The 13,376-nt window shown below is 39.3% G+C and overlaps 1 pseudogene; it reads right to left on the reverse strand.

The window, feature by feature from the left end:
* Positions 1 to 6,848: 6,848 nt before the first annotated feature.
* Positions 6,849 to 6,949, reverse strand: LOC118486173 (annotated as a pseudogene).
* Between the last annotated feature and the right edge of the window lie 6,427 nt (positions 6,950 to 13,376).

The raw sequence follows: 13,376 nt of genomic DNA on the forward strand, positions 1-13,376 counted from the left end.
TACATGAGTCCCTAAACTCATTTGGTTTACGAAACCTCATTTTATCCGATCTCCCGATTTAGGTCCGGTTTATTAACATAGTTACCTATATTAGGTGCCGTTTGATTCCGTGATCCCTCTAGAATTGCTTGGTTGTTATCCAAAGACTTCTAAGCATCCTCAAGTGAGTACATAGTCACCTCTTTTACCGTTTTAAACTGTTTTGGGGTGAAACACATGTGCCTACTTGTTACTTTCATGTTTTTCATGTTTTTATATCATATACTTGCTATGTTCATTAGTACGTATATAGTACATGATTTCATTTCGTTTTGCTATGTATGTTCACCTAGCATGATAGCACATTGATTTTCCTATAATACATTTTGTTGCATATGTTCTCCTAGCATATGGACACATTGTTTTACCTTTTGAACCGTTGGAATTGTTTGATTTATGTGAACCGTTTGTAACTGTTTGATTTATGTGAACCGTTAGTAATTGTTTGATTATGTGAACCATTTGTAACTGTTTGATTTGTGTTAACCGTTTGTAACTGTTTGATTATGTGAACCGTTTGGTACTGTTTGAACCGTTGGGTTAGGGAAGTGATTATGTAACGGGGCGGGTGTAATGTGTCAAAAGCATGGTGGATACGCCGCTGGTACTTCCTATATATAAGTGCTTTTAACACATTATATATCGTTGCGTTATCTAGATCACTTGGGCAAGGTTACCAAAAAAAGTTATATTACAAGGTTTTCTAACAATATAAAACATTCGAGTTTTATTTCAAAAACGATTTACAATTTAGGTTTACTTAAACAAATGTTTTGGAGTTAAGATTCATGGTATCGAGGTTTTATAAAACAAATATGTTTTGACATGATTTACTCAATTTATATTACAAGCATTTTACAAAACTTGGTTTTCTAATTATCAATTTACAAAGGTGTTCAAGTATTTTCAAAATATAAACGAACCATGAATCCGACACTCACATAAAATCCTATGTACTCGCCGGCATTTTTATGCTGACGTATTTTCACGTGTGTTTCAGGTACCATAGTTGATGATGTTTGATGATGATATTGGTGTATGCTCACATAGAAATGGACGAGGCCTTAGTGACTTAATAACAATGAAAGTCTATTTGTTCATGTTTTGTTTCTAATTTCAATGTAATGTAATACACTTAATTGAATAAAACAAAACTTTTATACATGTGTTATGAAACAATGATTCTGTTACGACACTACCTGACGTTTCCGCCACGATTTGTTGTTTTGTCGTGGTCGGGGTGTAATAGATAATCTCTTAAATAAATCTAGAGTGTGGAAATCATCAAAGGATATATAAAAGATGAGTCGAAACCAAGTGATTCTATCTTGTCTATTTGTTTCTTTTATTGCTTTAGTTTCTTTCTTTATTTTACCTTTATAAACCTTTTCTCAAAAATTTGGTTAGATTAGACGTTGACGATATTCCGGTATTAAAAGCTCTTGTGTCCTTGGACGACCTCGGTATATTACCATCACTATACTACACCAACGATGGGTGCACTTGCCCTAGCGTGTTGTGGAGAGTGATAGTGTTATATCGTGTTTTATAAATTTAAAGCTTGATAAAAAGAGTAAAAAGCACTTAAAAATATAGTACAAATATACACACCCTCGCTCACATCAGCTTAGCTTCGAACAACTTAGTTACACATGATAAAACCCATAAAATGCCCCTTAGTATATTAATCATCATACACATATCATTAGCACCGAAATGACTAGTTATAATCTAATATGACTATGTGTAACATAAAACAACCCACTTACACATGAAAAGACCCATTAACCAAACATTACTGGACTTGACTATTACCAACATATTTTTCACCCATGATATATTTTAGGTTATTAACGTATTTGTCATTTGAGATCCTCTAGTATTTGAAATTCTTATAAAAGGGTGGCACCTCTATCGATTTATTCGTTTTTTTTTCTCAAATTTCTTCCAGGCTTGATTAAACCTTAAAACATTATTGTAAATTGACTTAAGTTGTCCATGATTCCCAAGTAACTTTTTCATTCGTCTTCGGTTGTCTCTTTCTTCTACCCCCTCTCACTCTACCTCACTTTGACGTCTTCTCACTAACACTCTCTCATTTGACTCTTTCTGTTCAATTGCCTCCCTCTCCCATTCCAGCGTCTTCTCGATGCCAACAAACAGTGCCACCACTATCAGTTGACCGTTATTTCCCAAAACCTTGCGGAACGAGTGTCTTTAAAATTTTATTCAACCGTCTTAGATAATCTAGTGGGGTTTATCTTGTTAGGATTATGATATGATTTTATACAACTTTGATAACGTGTATTTGTAACTTGATTTAACTTGGGATATAGTTTGGTATTGGCTTGAAGGTGTTCTAATATGAATTTAATATGGTTTGATCTTGTTTTGATTACATATATGTGTGTAACTTGATTTTAACTTGATAGACTTGGTTATGTAACTTGGTATGATTATGTTGTGGCTTAAAGGTGTTCTAATTTCACCATACTTGACCTATTTGACCAAGTTCACCTAAGGTGAGATGTTGACTTGTAAGTGTTGGCCCCTATACACCTCACAAGGTTCAAATAACTCTGAATCACGTACACGTATAAAATGTGAAATCCAATACACACGTGTAGAACGAATCAACACAATCACGTAAATAAACTTTCCTTTTATTGATTACATAACGTGTTTATAGCATGATTACAGAAACCTGCTCTCTAAACACTCTTAATAGAAACCTATCAAAAACTAAAAAAATGACTCACACACATATTTATAATCAGTTAACTAAGTTCACCACCTAGCTCACCTATGCCAGTTATGATGTGGCGTAGTTGTACTAACCACACCTACTAGCTACCTACATTGGTGGGCTAAGTGCAGAAGCCCTTTGGCTTTTACAAAAAATACAACTATATAAAACCTACCAAATCAATCTACAACTATCTATCAAGCCTTCGTCACCCGAGATGTATCAACATTAAGTTTTTTCAAAGACAATGGGACGGGGTTTTAGATGAGGTAGCAACAAGTGTAACAACATCAGTAGAACTCACTAATCCAACACACGTCTTCGAGGGAAGGGGGAAGCTTTACTAGCATGATGATTCGCATGCTAATGAACACATGGGTGCGACTCAAACCGAGTAAGAAGTTAGTATGGAATATATGTAAGCTGGACTGAGCTTGGCATCGTAGAATGGGTAATTTTTTTTGTTTAAAGTTATCTACATTTTTTGTATTGTATTCTTAATCTTAAATTTGTGTATTTTCGAATTATATACTTTTTAGAGCAACTTACCCAAGGGTGTCTCTCATCTAGCAGTCAACAACTAACATCAGAGGTGTAACATCCCAATTTTTACCATTAAAGTATTTTAACGTATTGTTACAAGGGGATTTAATTCACAAGGCGATATAAGATTTTTTTAACGCGATGGATTTTCATTTAATGGACTTGGAGGGACTCGTTTATAATAACACGAATGTTTATTAGTGAAACTTTGGGAACAAGGAGTCGGAATTGGAACTAAGAGGGCCAAATTGTCAAAAATATGTTTTAAAACACTAAAACAAACCCTAGATTGCCCATTTGAAATCCATGGAATTCTTGCGGCCATGAAAGTGAGGAAAAAGAGATGAGAAGTCAATCGAGCTAGATCGATGGCGTAGGACTCTCAAATTCGCAATTCGAGTAATTCTTGTTACGCTTATTCCCATGTTATGGTTCTAGATTGCTTGGGTGATCATTGGGAGACGATTTTGATGATAGGAGTTTTTGTTATTTTAGTTAGAGATTGATGGATGGAGGATTGGAAGTGTTAGGTGAAAGAAACGAATACAAACAAGAACTCTGACGAAATTTCAACGCGCATTTTAGGTCATCGGCGGCGGAGGAAGCGACATCTGAAAGAAGCATTAGTACAGATGAAATTTGCTCGGTGACACGATCATTTTGATATATGATAGGCCTAAAACCGAGTTCGTTTGATAGAGTTACGAGTTGCACGAAAACATAAGCGGAAAACTGGAAGATAGACGGACTGTTTCACTTCTCGTCGATGGTCGCGGCTGTTTCCAGCGACGCCGAATGGTGGAGATGATGTGGTTCGTTGATACGAATGCGTGGACATATAATTCGCCTAAATCGAGTTCGTTTGGGTCAGTTTTAGTCTACTCAAATATTGACGCGCAAAACCGAACGTACGGAGAGTGAGATTTGTGATCTGGCAGCAGCAGCGGTGGCATCGTGATGTGTGTAAAATGCAACATATAAATCACATCAATTAAGGCATAAAACTAACCCTTTTTGAGTACTAATGTTGGAAAAATAGTGTTTTTGTCTTCCTTTTGCACTTTCAGGATTAAATGAGCTCAAAATCACAAAAGAAGCAAAAAGACAACTAATTCTAGCATAAATACAAGAAAAGGAACAAAAGTAGACTGCCCGGACCCTCAACGGCACCTCCCAAGGCAAAGGAGAAGAAACAGAGTCTGAACACGCCCCGTGTCCAGCGAACACGGGGGCGTGCCCAGGAAGCAGCAGAAAAGACAAACCAGTAGAAGCTTCCATTGCCCACCACGGGGCCGTGTCCAGCGGGCACGGGGGCGTGGTGAAAGTACAGCAGGCGCATTAATTGTAATTCGCAATTACAATTAATGAAGAGAGAGAATGTCAGACGGGCACGGGGCCGTGTCCAGCCTTCTGTTCAGCCTATAAATAGAGGAGCTTGGCTTCATTCTCTCTCATCCCTTGGCACACCACCTCTCTCACACTTCATCCACCACCCATCACCACCATAACACCATCATCCACCACCATCATCCATTGTCCATCGTAGAGTGTGTGAGTCGTCTCGGAGATTGATCGTAAGAGTTCTTGACAATCAAGGCCATGTTTGCCTAAGTCTCTTACATCACTTGGTGAAGACAAGTGTTTAGTATAATACTTTTTATTTTTAATCTTTTGCACTTTTTATTTGGTTTTGTATTAATGACTTTAATAACTAGTTACTTATGTTGAAGGTGATCTTTCCTTATCGTTTGTCCGTGGTGTCTTGGCATTATTTTACTGTCTATATAAAATAAAAGATTTTCACCATTCATATCTCCACGTTCTATATGGAGGTATGTTGGCTACCTGGTCGGGGGTTAAGGGAACGGTTTGGTAAGGGTCTTGCCCTTGTTCAGCGTTTAGAGGTCCTGCTTGGGACCTGGGTCAATTTTAGTAGGATCTCCTTCAATGCCCATAGGTATTGGATGGCGGGGATCCAAACTCTTTGACCCCCTCATAAGCTAACTACTATTAATACTATAACCCGGCTATTTAGGACTGTATCCCTGCTGACTCAGACTACTTAGCCGAGGGTAACGTCACCGCCAAAAGCGGGGCCTACCACAATTTGCATTAATAACTTAATTCATTATCTTTCAATAATCCGACCCTTTAGGATTGTATCCTTGCTGACTCAAACTACTGGGTTGAGGGTAACGTCGCCTTCAAATGAGGGGCCTACTACAATAACTAAGATAATCTCTTAAACAAGTGCAAAAGTGCGAAAATAATCAAAGGTTATACTAATACACGTGTCGGATCCAAGTGATTCATCTTGTCTATCTGTTTTTATTTTATTTTATTTTTCAGCATTTAGTTAGTTTTTATTTTTCTTAGTTTAAAACATTTTTCTACCCTTTTGATTTGATTAGACGTTGAGGATAAACCGGTACTAAAAGCTCTTGTGTCCTTGGACGACCTCGGTATCTTACCAACACTATACTACGTCCACGATGGGTGCACTTGCCCATATGTGTGTTTAGTGTTAGTAAATATCGTGTTTTATAAATTTAAAACTTGGCTAAAAGTGTAAAAAGGGGCTTAAATATACATCTAAATTATATTACACTACACACGTATCAAGTTTTTGGCGCCGTTGCCGGGGACACAAGGATTTTAAGAAAGTTAGGAATCAACGGCTTAATCATATTTTTATTTTTCTTTAATTTTTTAGGATTTTTTCTTAGTTTTTCAGCTTCTGCAGAGCTCAGCACGGGGCCGTGCCTGGTCGGACACGGGCCGTGCTCAGCATCGTTACTGGCAGTTTTTGTTTTTCAAGTTACAGAAGGCTGACCACGGGGCCGTGCTGGTGCAACACGGGGCCGTGTCCAACTTCCAGTAACTGGGATCTGGAAAACAATCACTGTAATTCCGACCACGGGGCCGTGTTCGCTCAACACGGGGCCGTGGTGAAGCTTCTGACCAACATTCTTTTCTGTTTTTATTGCAGGACTTGGAACCCGATGCCAACCTCACGTAGTGTATGAGCTCCAGTTCCAATAAAGACATAAAAGAACCGCTAGAAGAACCCGAACGCTTTCTCAGAAAAAGGTTAAAAGCCAAAAACCAAGAGAAGGTTTCGGGTGATCCACCTCCAATGGCGGACCAACGTACCCTTATGGATTATCTACGGCCCACCGTAGGTAATCTAGGCGCCGCTATCAATGCTCCGAATGTTGAAGCCAATAACTTCGAACTTCGACCGCATCTGATACAAATGCTCCAAAACTCCGCAACCTTCCACGGGCTTGCGGATGAGGATCCCCATCTACATATAACTAATTTCTTAGAAATATGTGATACCTTTCAGATCAATGGAGCATCAAACGACGCCATCCGCCTCCGTATGTTTCCATTCTCACTAAAAGACCGAGCGAAAGCTTGGCTCAACGCCCTCCCAGCTGGATCGGTAAACACCTGGGATGAACTAGCCCAAAAATTTCTATATAAGTATTTCCCTCCTGCTAAAACTGCTAAATTAATGGCCGAAATTAATACATACTCACAAGAGGACGGGGAATCCTTATATGAAACTTGGGAAAGGTTCAAGGAGCTATTACGCAAGTGTCCCCATCACGGCCTCGCAATATGGCAACAAGTGTCCACTTTCTACAATGGATTGTTGCCACACACTAGGCAGACACTTGATTCTAGCTCCGGGGGACTTTTAGGTAATCGACGCCCACACGAAATATATAATCAAATTGAGGAAATTGCTCAAACCAATTTTCAATGGCACACCCCCCGGGGAAATAAGTCTATCGCCACGGGCGCCCATAAGGTCGACGAAAGCACTTCTTTACAAGCCCAAATCGAGGCCCTTTCTTCAAAAATAAAAAAATTAGAAATGACAAAAACAGTCTCGGTTATGGCTTGTGAAGGGTGTGGTGGGTCACATGAAAATTGGAGTTGCATGAAAGAAACGGACGATCAACAAGAAATGGTAAACTACATTGATAATAGACCTAGGCCGTCGGGTCCCCCAACGGGAACTTACAACCAAGGATGGCGAAACCACCCAAACCTTGGTTGGAGGGAACCCGGCAATAGTAGTAACCAACAAACCCAACGAACAAACTTTCAGCAATCAAGAAATGAGTCACAAAATTTCACTCAACAACAAGGTGAACGAGAAAGGCTCGAAGATACTATATCTCGCCTCGTCTCTGACACTGATAAGAAAAACTCGGAAAGATTTCTACAATTAGAATCTAATTTTAGGAATCAACAAGCTAGCATTCAAAACATAGAAAAACAAATAAATCAAATAGCTCAAAACTTTTCCGAGAGACCGCAAGGCGCATTACCTAGCAATACCGAAACAAACCCAAAGGCGCAAGTTCACCTCATCACACTACGAAACCGCACCGTAGGGCCTGCAGAAGTACCACCACCTACGGAAGAAACAGTGCCAACACCTCTGCAGGAGAAGAACTCTCCTCCATCACCAGAGCCTACCAAGGCTCCTCGAGTTCCGTACCCCGGTAGGTTAATTCGTCAAAAGACAAATGAGCAATTCGCAAAATTCGAAAGTCTGTTAAAACAATTGCATGTCAATATTCCTTTTATCGAAGTCCTAACCCAAATGCCCAAATACTCTAAATTTATGAGGGACTTCCTTACGCATAAAAAGAAAATTGAAAATTTGCAATTAGTTAATTTAGGCGAAGAATGCTCTGCTCTCGTACTCAATAAACTTCCCCAAAAGAAAATCGATCTCGGAAGTTTCACGATTCCGTGCTCAATAGGGGAATCGCCCGTTCGCAATGCCTTGGCCGACCTGGGGGCTAGCATTAACCTTATGCCCTCATCGATGTTCAAGAGGCTTGGTTTGGGAACCACGAGTCCTACAAAAATGAGCATACAACTCGCTGATCGATCCGTAAAATTCCCACAAGGTGTCATCGAGAATGTCTTGGTAAGGGTAAGCAGATTCGTTTATCCAGTTGACTTTGTCATACTCGATATGGAGGAAGACACCGAGGTCCCCCTTATACTAGGGAGACCCTTCCTTGCCACAGCACAAGCGGTGGTAGACATGAATGACGGGACACTCACTTTGAGGTATGGGGATGATGAAGTGAAGTTCGGAGTTGGGAAAAGAATAGAGGACGACGACCCAGTAAACTACATGAAGGTTATTGATTCGAGCTTGGATGCTGCTCTCCGACGGTGTAACATGGGAAGCAAGGCATCCCACTCAGAAGATATATAACCTCAAATCGGGTCTAGCCAAGGACCCTTATAAACGTGGCGCACCACGGAGGCATTCCGCAGAACTATCCCTAGTTTAGTTTAATCTTTTAGTTTTTGCAGAATAAAACACACTCATGGTGGTAATGGATGAAAAAGGGAACGAGAAAAATGGAACTATGCACGAAGAACAGAACAACCCGACAAAAATCTCCATCACAGAAGGCTCAACACGGGCCGTGCCCAACCAACACGGCCCCGTGCTGAGCCCCCTGCAGAAAATCACCCAGTTCAGGTAACTGGACACGGGCCGTGTTCGGCGGACACGCCCCCGTGTCCAGGCTTCTGTTTCAATTCTCTAATTTTTGTTACTGGCACTTGACCACGGGGCCGTGCCCGGTCAACACGGGGCCGTGTCCAGGATTCCAGTAACATAAATCTTTGCTTTTAAACCCACTTTTACACATTCTAATCAACCAAAAACTTTATTTTTGGACACATTGAGGACAATGTGTAATTTAAGTGTGGGGGGGATGCTAAAACCTTGAATTTTGCAAATCCTAAACACAAGCCTTACACAAAACTCTATTGGAACCGCTAAACACCCCAAATTTTTTTCAAAAACTTTTTCATTTTTTTTATTTACTTGTCTTAAGTTTAAGTTGGGAATAACAAGTTCTAAAAAGGTTATATTTTTACAAGTTTACAACCGATAGCGTCGTGAGAAAAAGAACCAACATAAGAAAATTATGAAACGGCATAACAAGTCTAGTTAAAAATTCGATTATATATACTTGATCACATTAAAAACCCATTCCCACAAAAGTGAGTTTTGAGCCTTTATTGAGCATAAAAATATACATATTTAGATTAAATGCTCATTTTTCGTTTCTTGTGTGAATAGCCGCTTGGTTCTTACAAACCTAGAACTTGCCACGACGATACATTCCCGGTCCTTACCAACTTAAACCCAAGTAAGTAAATGATAGAGGCATTAGGACTAACCATTTTTCTTTCAAAACCATTATTTTTCAATTTTTTTATCACCTACCCAAAATCCCCCTAGATAGCCCCTTTGAGCCTAAACCTTTCATTTCATTACCCCAAAAACACTTTTTACCCACCAAAAACCTTTTTATTTTTCACCCTTTATTTTAGTAACAAGCTCGGTTTTTCGTAAACTCGCCTTTTTATGTGAAAAAAAAAATGATGAAGTCAAAAAAACAAACAAAAGCTATATAAAAGCTTGTTTGGAGAAATACTTCAAAATAAAAAGTCGCTAAAGACAGGGCATTTTACGAAAACCGACGCTTTTTACGATTTTCGCCCTTTTTACTAACCACTAACCAACCACCCACCTTTAACCCAAGCCTAACCCTTTACCCCAAAAAGTCCTCTTGATATTTACAAAGGTAAAAAGTTAAAAAGGAGGAGGATTGATTGCTTGGCAAGCCTATGGAAGGCGTAAGTTCCATGCCGCTCTCGAGTGATTCACTAAAATATACACCTTCGGCCGAGTGTTGAGTGATCTCCCGTGAGGTATGTGAACTTGTATATAAATGGAATTTTAATAAGGCATGCTATGCCCAAATAAGTAATTTATCTTATGAGACGTTCAAAATAAATCATAACGAATAGGATTGTAAATAAATAAAAATAAAACTTATAAAGACCTTGGATTCCCGACACTCTAGGACAAGCTAAAAAACTTCTCTTCTACCTATTCCATTTGGGAGTGTAAGCCACATTTAAAGAGTTTTGCTTGAGGACAAGCAAAAGTTCAAGTGTGGGGGTATTTGATGTGTGTAAAATGCAACATATAAATCACATCAATTAAGGCATAAAACTAACCCTTTTTGAGTACTAATGTTGGAAAAATAGTGTTTTTGTCTTCCTTTTGCACTTTCAGGATTAAATGAGCTCAAAATCACAAAAGAAGCAAAAAGACAACTAATTCTAGCATAAATACAAGAAAAGGAACAAAAGTAGACTGCCCGGACCCTCAACGGCACCTCCCAAGGCAAAGGAGAAGAAACAGAGTCTGAACACGCCCCGTGTCCAGCGAACACGGGGGCGTGCCCAGGAAGCAGCAGAAAAGACAAACCAGTAGAAGCTTCCATTGCCCACCACGGGGCCGTGTCCAGCGGGCACGGGGGCGTGGTGAAAGTACAGCAGGCGCATTAATTGTAATTCGCAATTACAATTAATGAAGAGAGAGAATGTCAGACGGGCACGGGGCCGTGTCCAGCGGACACGGGGCCGTGTCCAGCCTTCTGTTCAGCCTATAAATAGAGGAACTTGGCTTCATTCTCTCTCATCCCTTGGCACACCACCTCTCTCACACTTCATCCACCACCCATCACCACCATAACACCATCATCCATTGTCCATCGTAGAGTGTGTGAGTCGTCTCGGGATCCAAGATTGATCGTAAGAGTTCTTGACAATCAAGGCCATGTTTGCCTAAGTCTCTTACATCACTTGGTGAAGACAAGTGTTTAGTATAATACTTTTTATTTTTAATCTTTTGCACTTTTTATTTGGTTTTGTATTAATGACTTTAATAACTAGTTACTTATGTTGAAGGTGATCTTTCCTTATCGTTTGTCCGTGGTGTCTTGGCATTATTTTACTGTCTATATAAAATAAAAGATTTTCACCATTCATATCTCCACGTTCTATATGGAGGTATGTTGGCTACCTGGTCGGGGGTTAAGGGAACGGTTTGTTAAGGGTCTTGCCCTTGTTCAGCGTTTAGAGGTCCTGCTTGGGACCTGGGTCAATTTTAGTAGGATCTCCTTCAATGCCCATAGGTATTGGATGGCGGGGATCCAAACTCTTTGACCCCCTCATAAGCTAACTACTATTAATACTATAACCCGGCTATTTAGGACTGTATCCCTGCTGACTCAGACTACTTAGCCGAGGGTAACGTCACCGCCAAAAGCGGGGCCTACCACAATTTGCATTAATAACTTAATTCATTATCTTTCAATAATCCGACCCTTTAGGATTGTATCCTTGCTGACTCAAACTACTGGGTTGAGGGTAACGTCGCCTTCAAAAGAGGGGCCTACTACAATAACTAAGATAATCTCTTAAACAAGTGTAAAAGTGCGAAAATAATCAAAGGTTATACTAATACACGTGTCGGATCCAAGTGATTCATCTTGTCTATCTGTTTTTATTTTATTTTATTTTTCAGCATTTAGTTAGTTTTTATTTTTCTTAGTTTAAAACATTTTTCTACCCTTTTGATTTGATTAGACGTTGAGGATAAACCGGTACTAAAAGCTCTTGTGTCCTTGGACGACCTCGGTATCTTACCAACACTATACTACGTCCACGATGGGTGCACTTGCCCATATGTGTGTTTAGTGTTAGTAAATATCGTGTTTTATAAATTTAAAACTTGGCTAAAAGTGTAAAAAGTGGCTTAAATATACATCTAAATTATATTACACTACACACGCATCACATCGACGGCTGACGATGATCATTTCTAGAGATCCGGCATGTTGGTACAAACACTTAGGTATGTGGTTCACTCAAAAGGAGTTCGTGTCATCGTATAGTCAAGTTATAGGCAAAAGAAGATTTTGTTCGCATTTTGTTATAGGAGCTCTGAACAGATGCGCCAAGGACAACATGTACGCAAAGGTATGACCCCATAGAACTTTATATTCATTTTTGGGGACTATTTTGGGATGTGGAAAAATAGTCGGTGACGTCTTTCGGGAACGTTTTTCAGTAACGTTAAATTAAAGGTGTTTGTATGCGAATGGACGCGTCAGGTGTACGGTTTAAACATGAGCTTGTAGCTTGCTGGTCCTAAGTAATTGGATTATTGATTTTGAGATACAAGGATAGATCGGAATGGTTTGTGCGTTGACAGGTTCGCGTTTTGGAATGTATTCGCCAGACGGTTTGCTTATGGAATGAAAGCTTCGCAACCGGTGAGATCTAACCACCTTTCTTTAATGTTTTTACGTACATTTACATGTGTATGCATTAAATGACGAGTTTTACAAATGTGTTTTTTACTAAACACTTTCCAATGAGTCAAGGTTATACATGGAGTCGTGTGATTAGTTGAGGTGTGTAGACGGGTTGTGTGATTACCTGAGTGTATTCATATCATGAGATAGATATTTAGAAGTATAATATGTTAATGATAACAAATGCATGAGGACTTATCTACGTTCTTAGAGAGAAAAGAGGCGGGTTAAATGAAGTTTAGAAGAGCCGCGTGGTTAACACACGATAATGTGATGTTTATGAAATAACCTTTGTACATATACTGATGTAGTAGTCTATTCAACCCATGGTTATAAAACAAGGACTCTAAGATCGAGTACTCCCTGAGTAAGTGTTACAAGTTAGCCTGTTGAGGCGACTTTCTTCAGCTCCACCTAATTACTTGGAATCGATCAAACACGATCAACCTTAGTCAGAATCGGATTTAGTAGGTCAACTCGGGCCGAGTTTGACTTTAAAAAACAAAAACATGATTTCTATGTTTATCATATTAAAGAATAAATATCATTTTCACGTATTTTGTTATAAATATTAGTAAATTTATGTTATTTAACATATATTTAATTTCTAAAAACTAATTTCTTTATAATTTAACATGTCCGAATACTCCCCGAGTACTCTCCGCCTAGGCCGAGTACTCTCAACTCCCTGGTCGACCGACTAAGGGGTGCCTAGCGACCTTTGTAACCATGATTCGGCCAACTGAAATAAATTAGTCTATTCAGCACAACTAGATTTAGTTAAGCCTATTCGGCACAACTTGAATATTTTAGCCTAT

The sequence above is a fragment of the Helianthus annuus genome, chromosome 13, assembly GCF_002127325.2.
Source record: "Helianthus annuus cultivar XRQ/B chromosome 13, HanXRQr2.0-SUNRISE, whole genome shotgun sequence".
Classification (NCBI taxonomy): domain Eukaryota; kingdom Viridiplantae; phylum Streptophyta; class Magnoliopsida; order Asterales; family Asteraceae; genus Helianthus; species Helianthus annuus.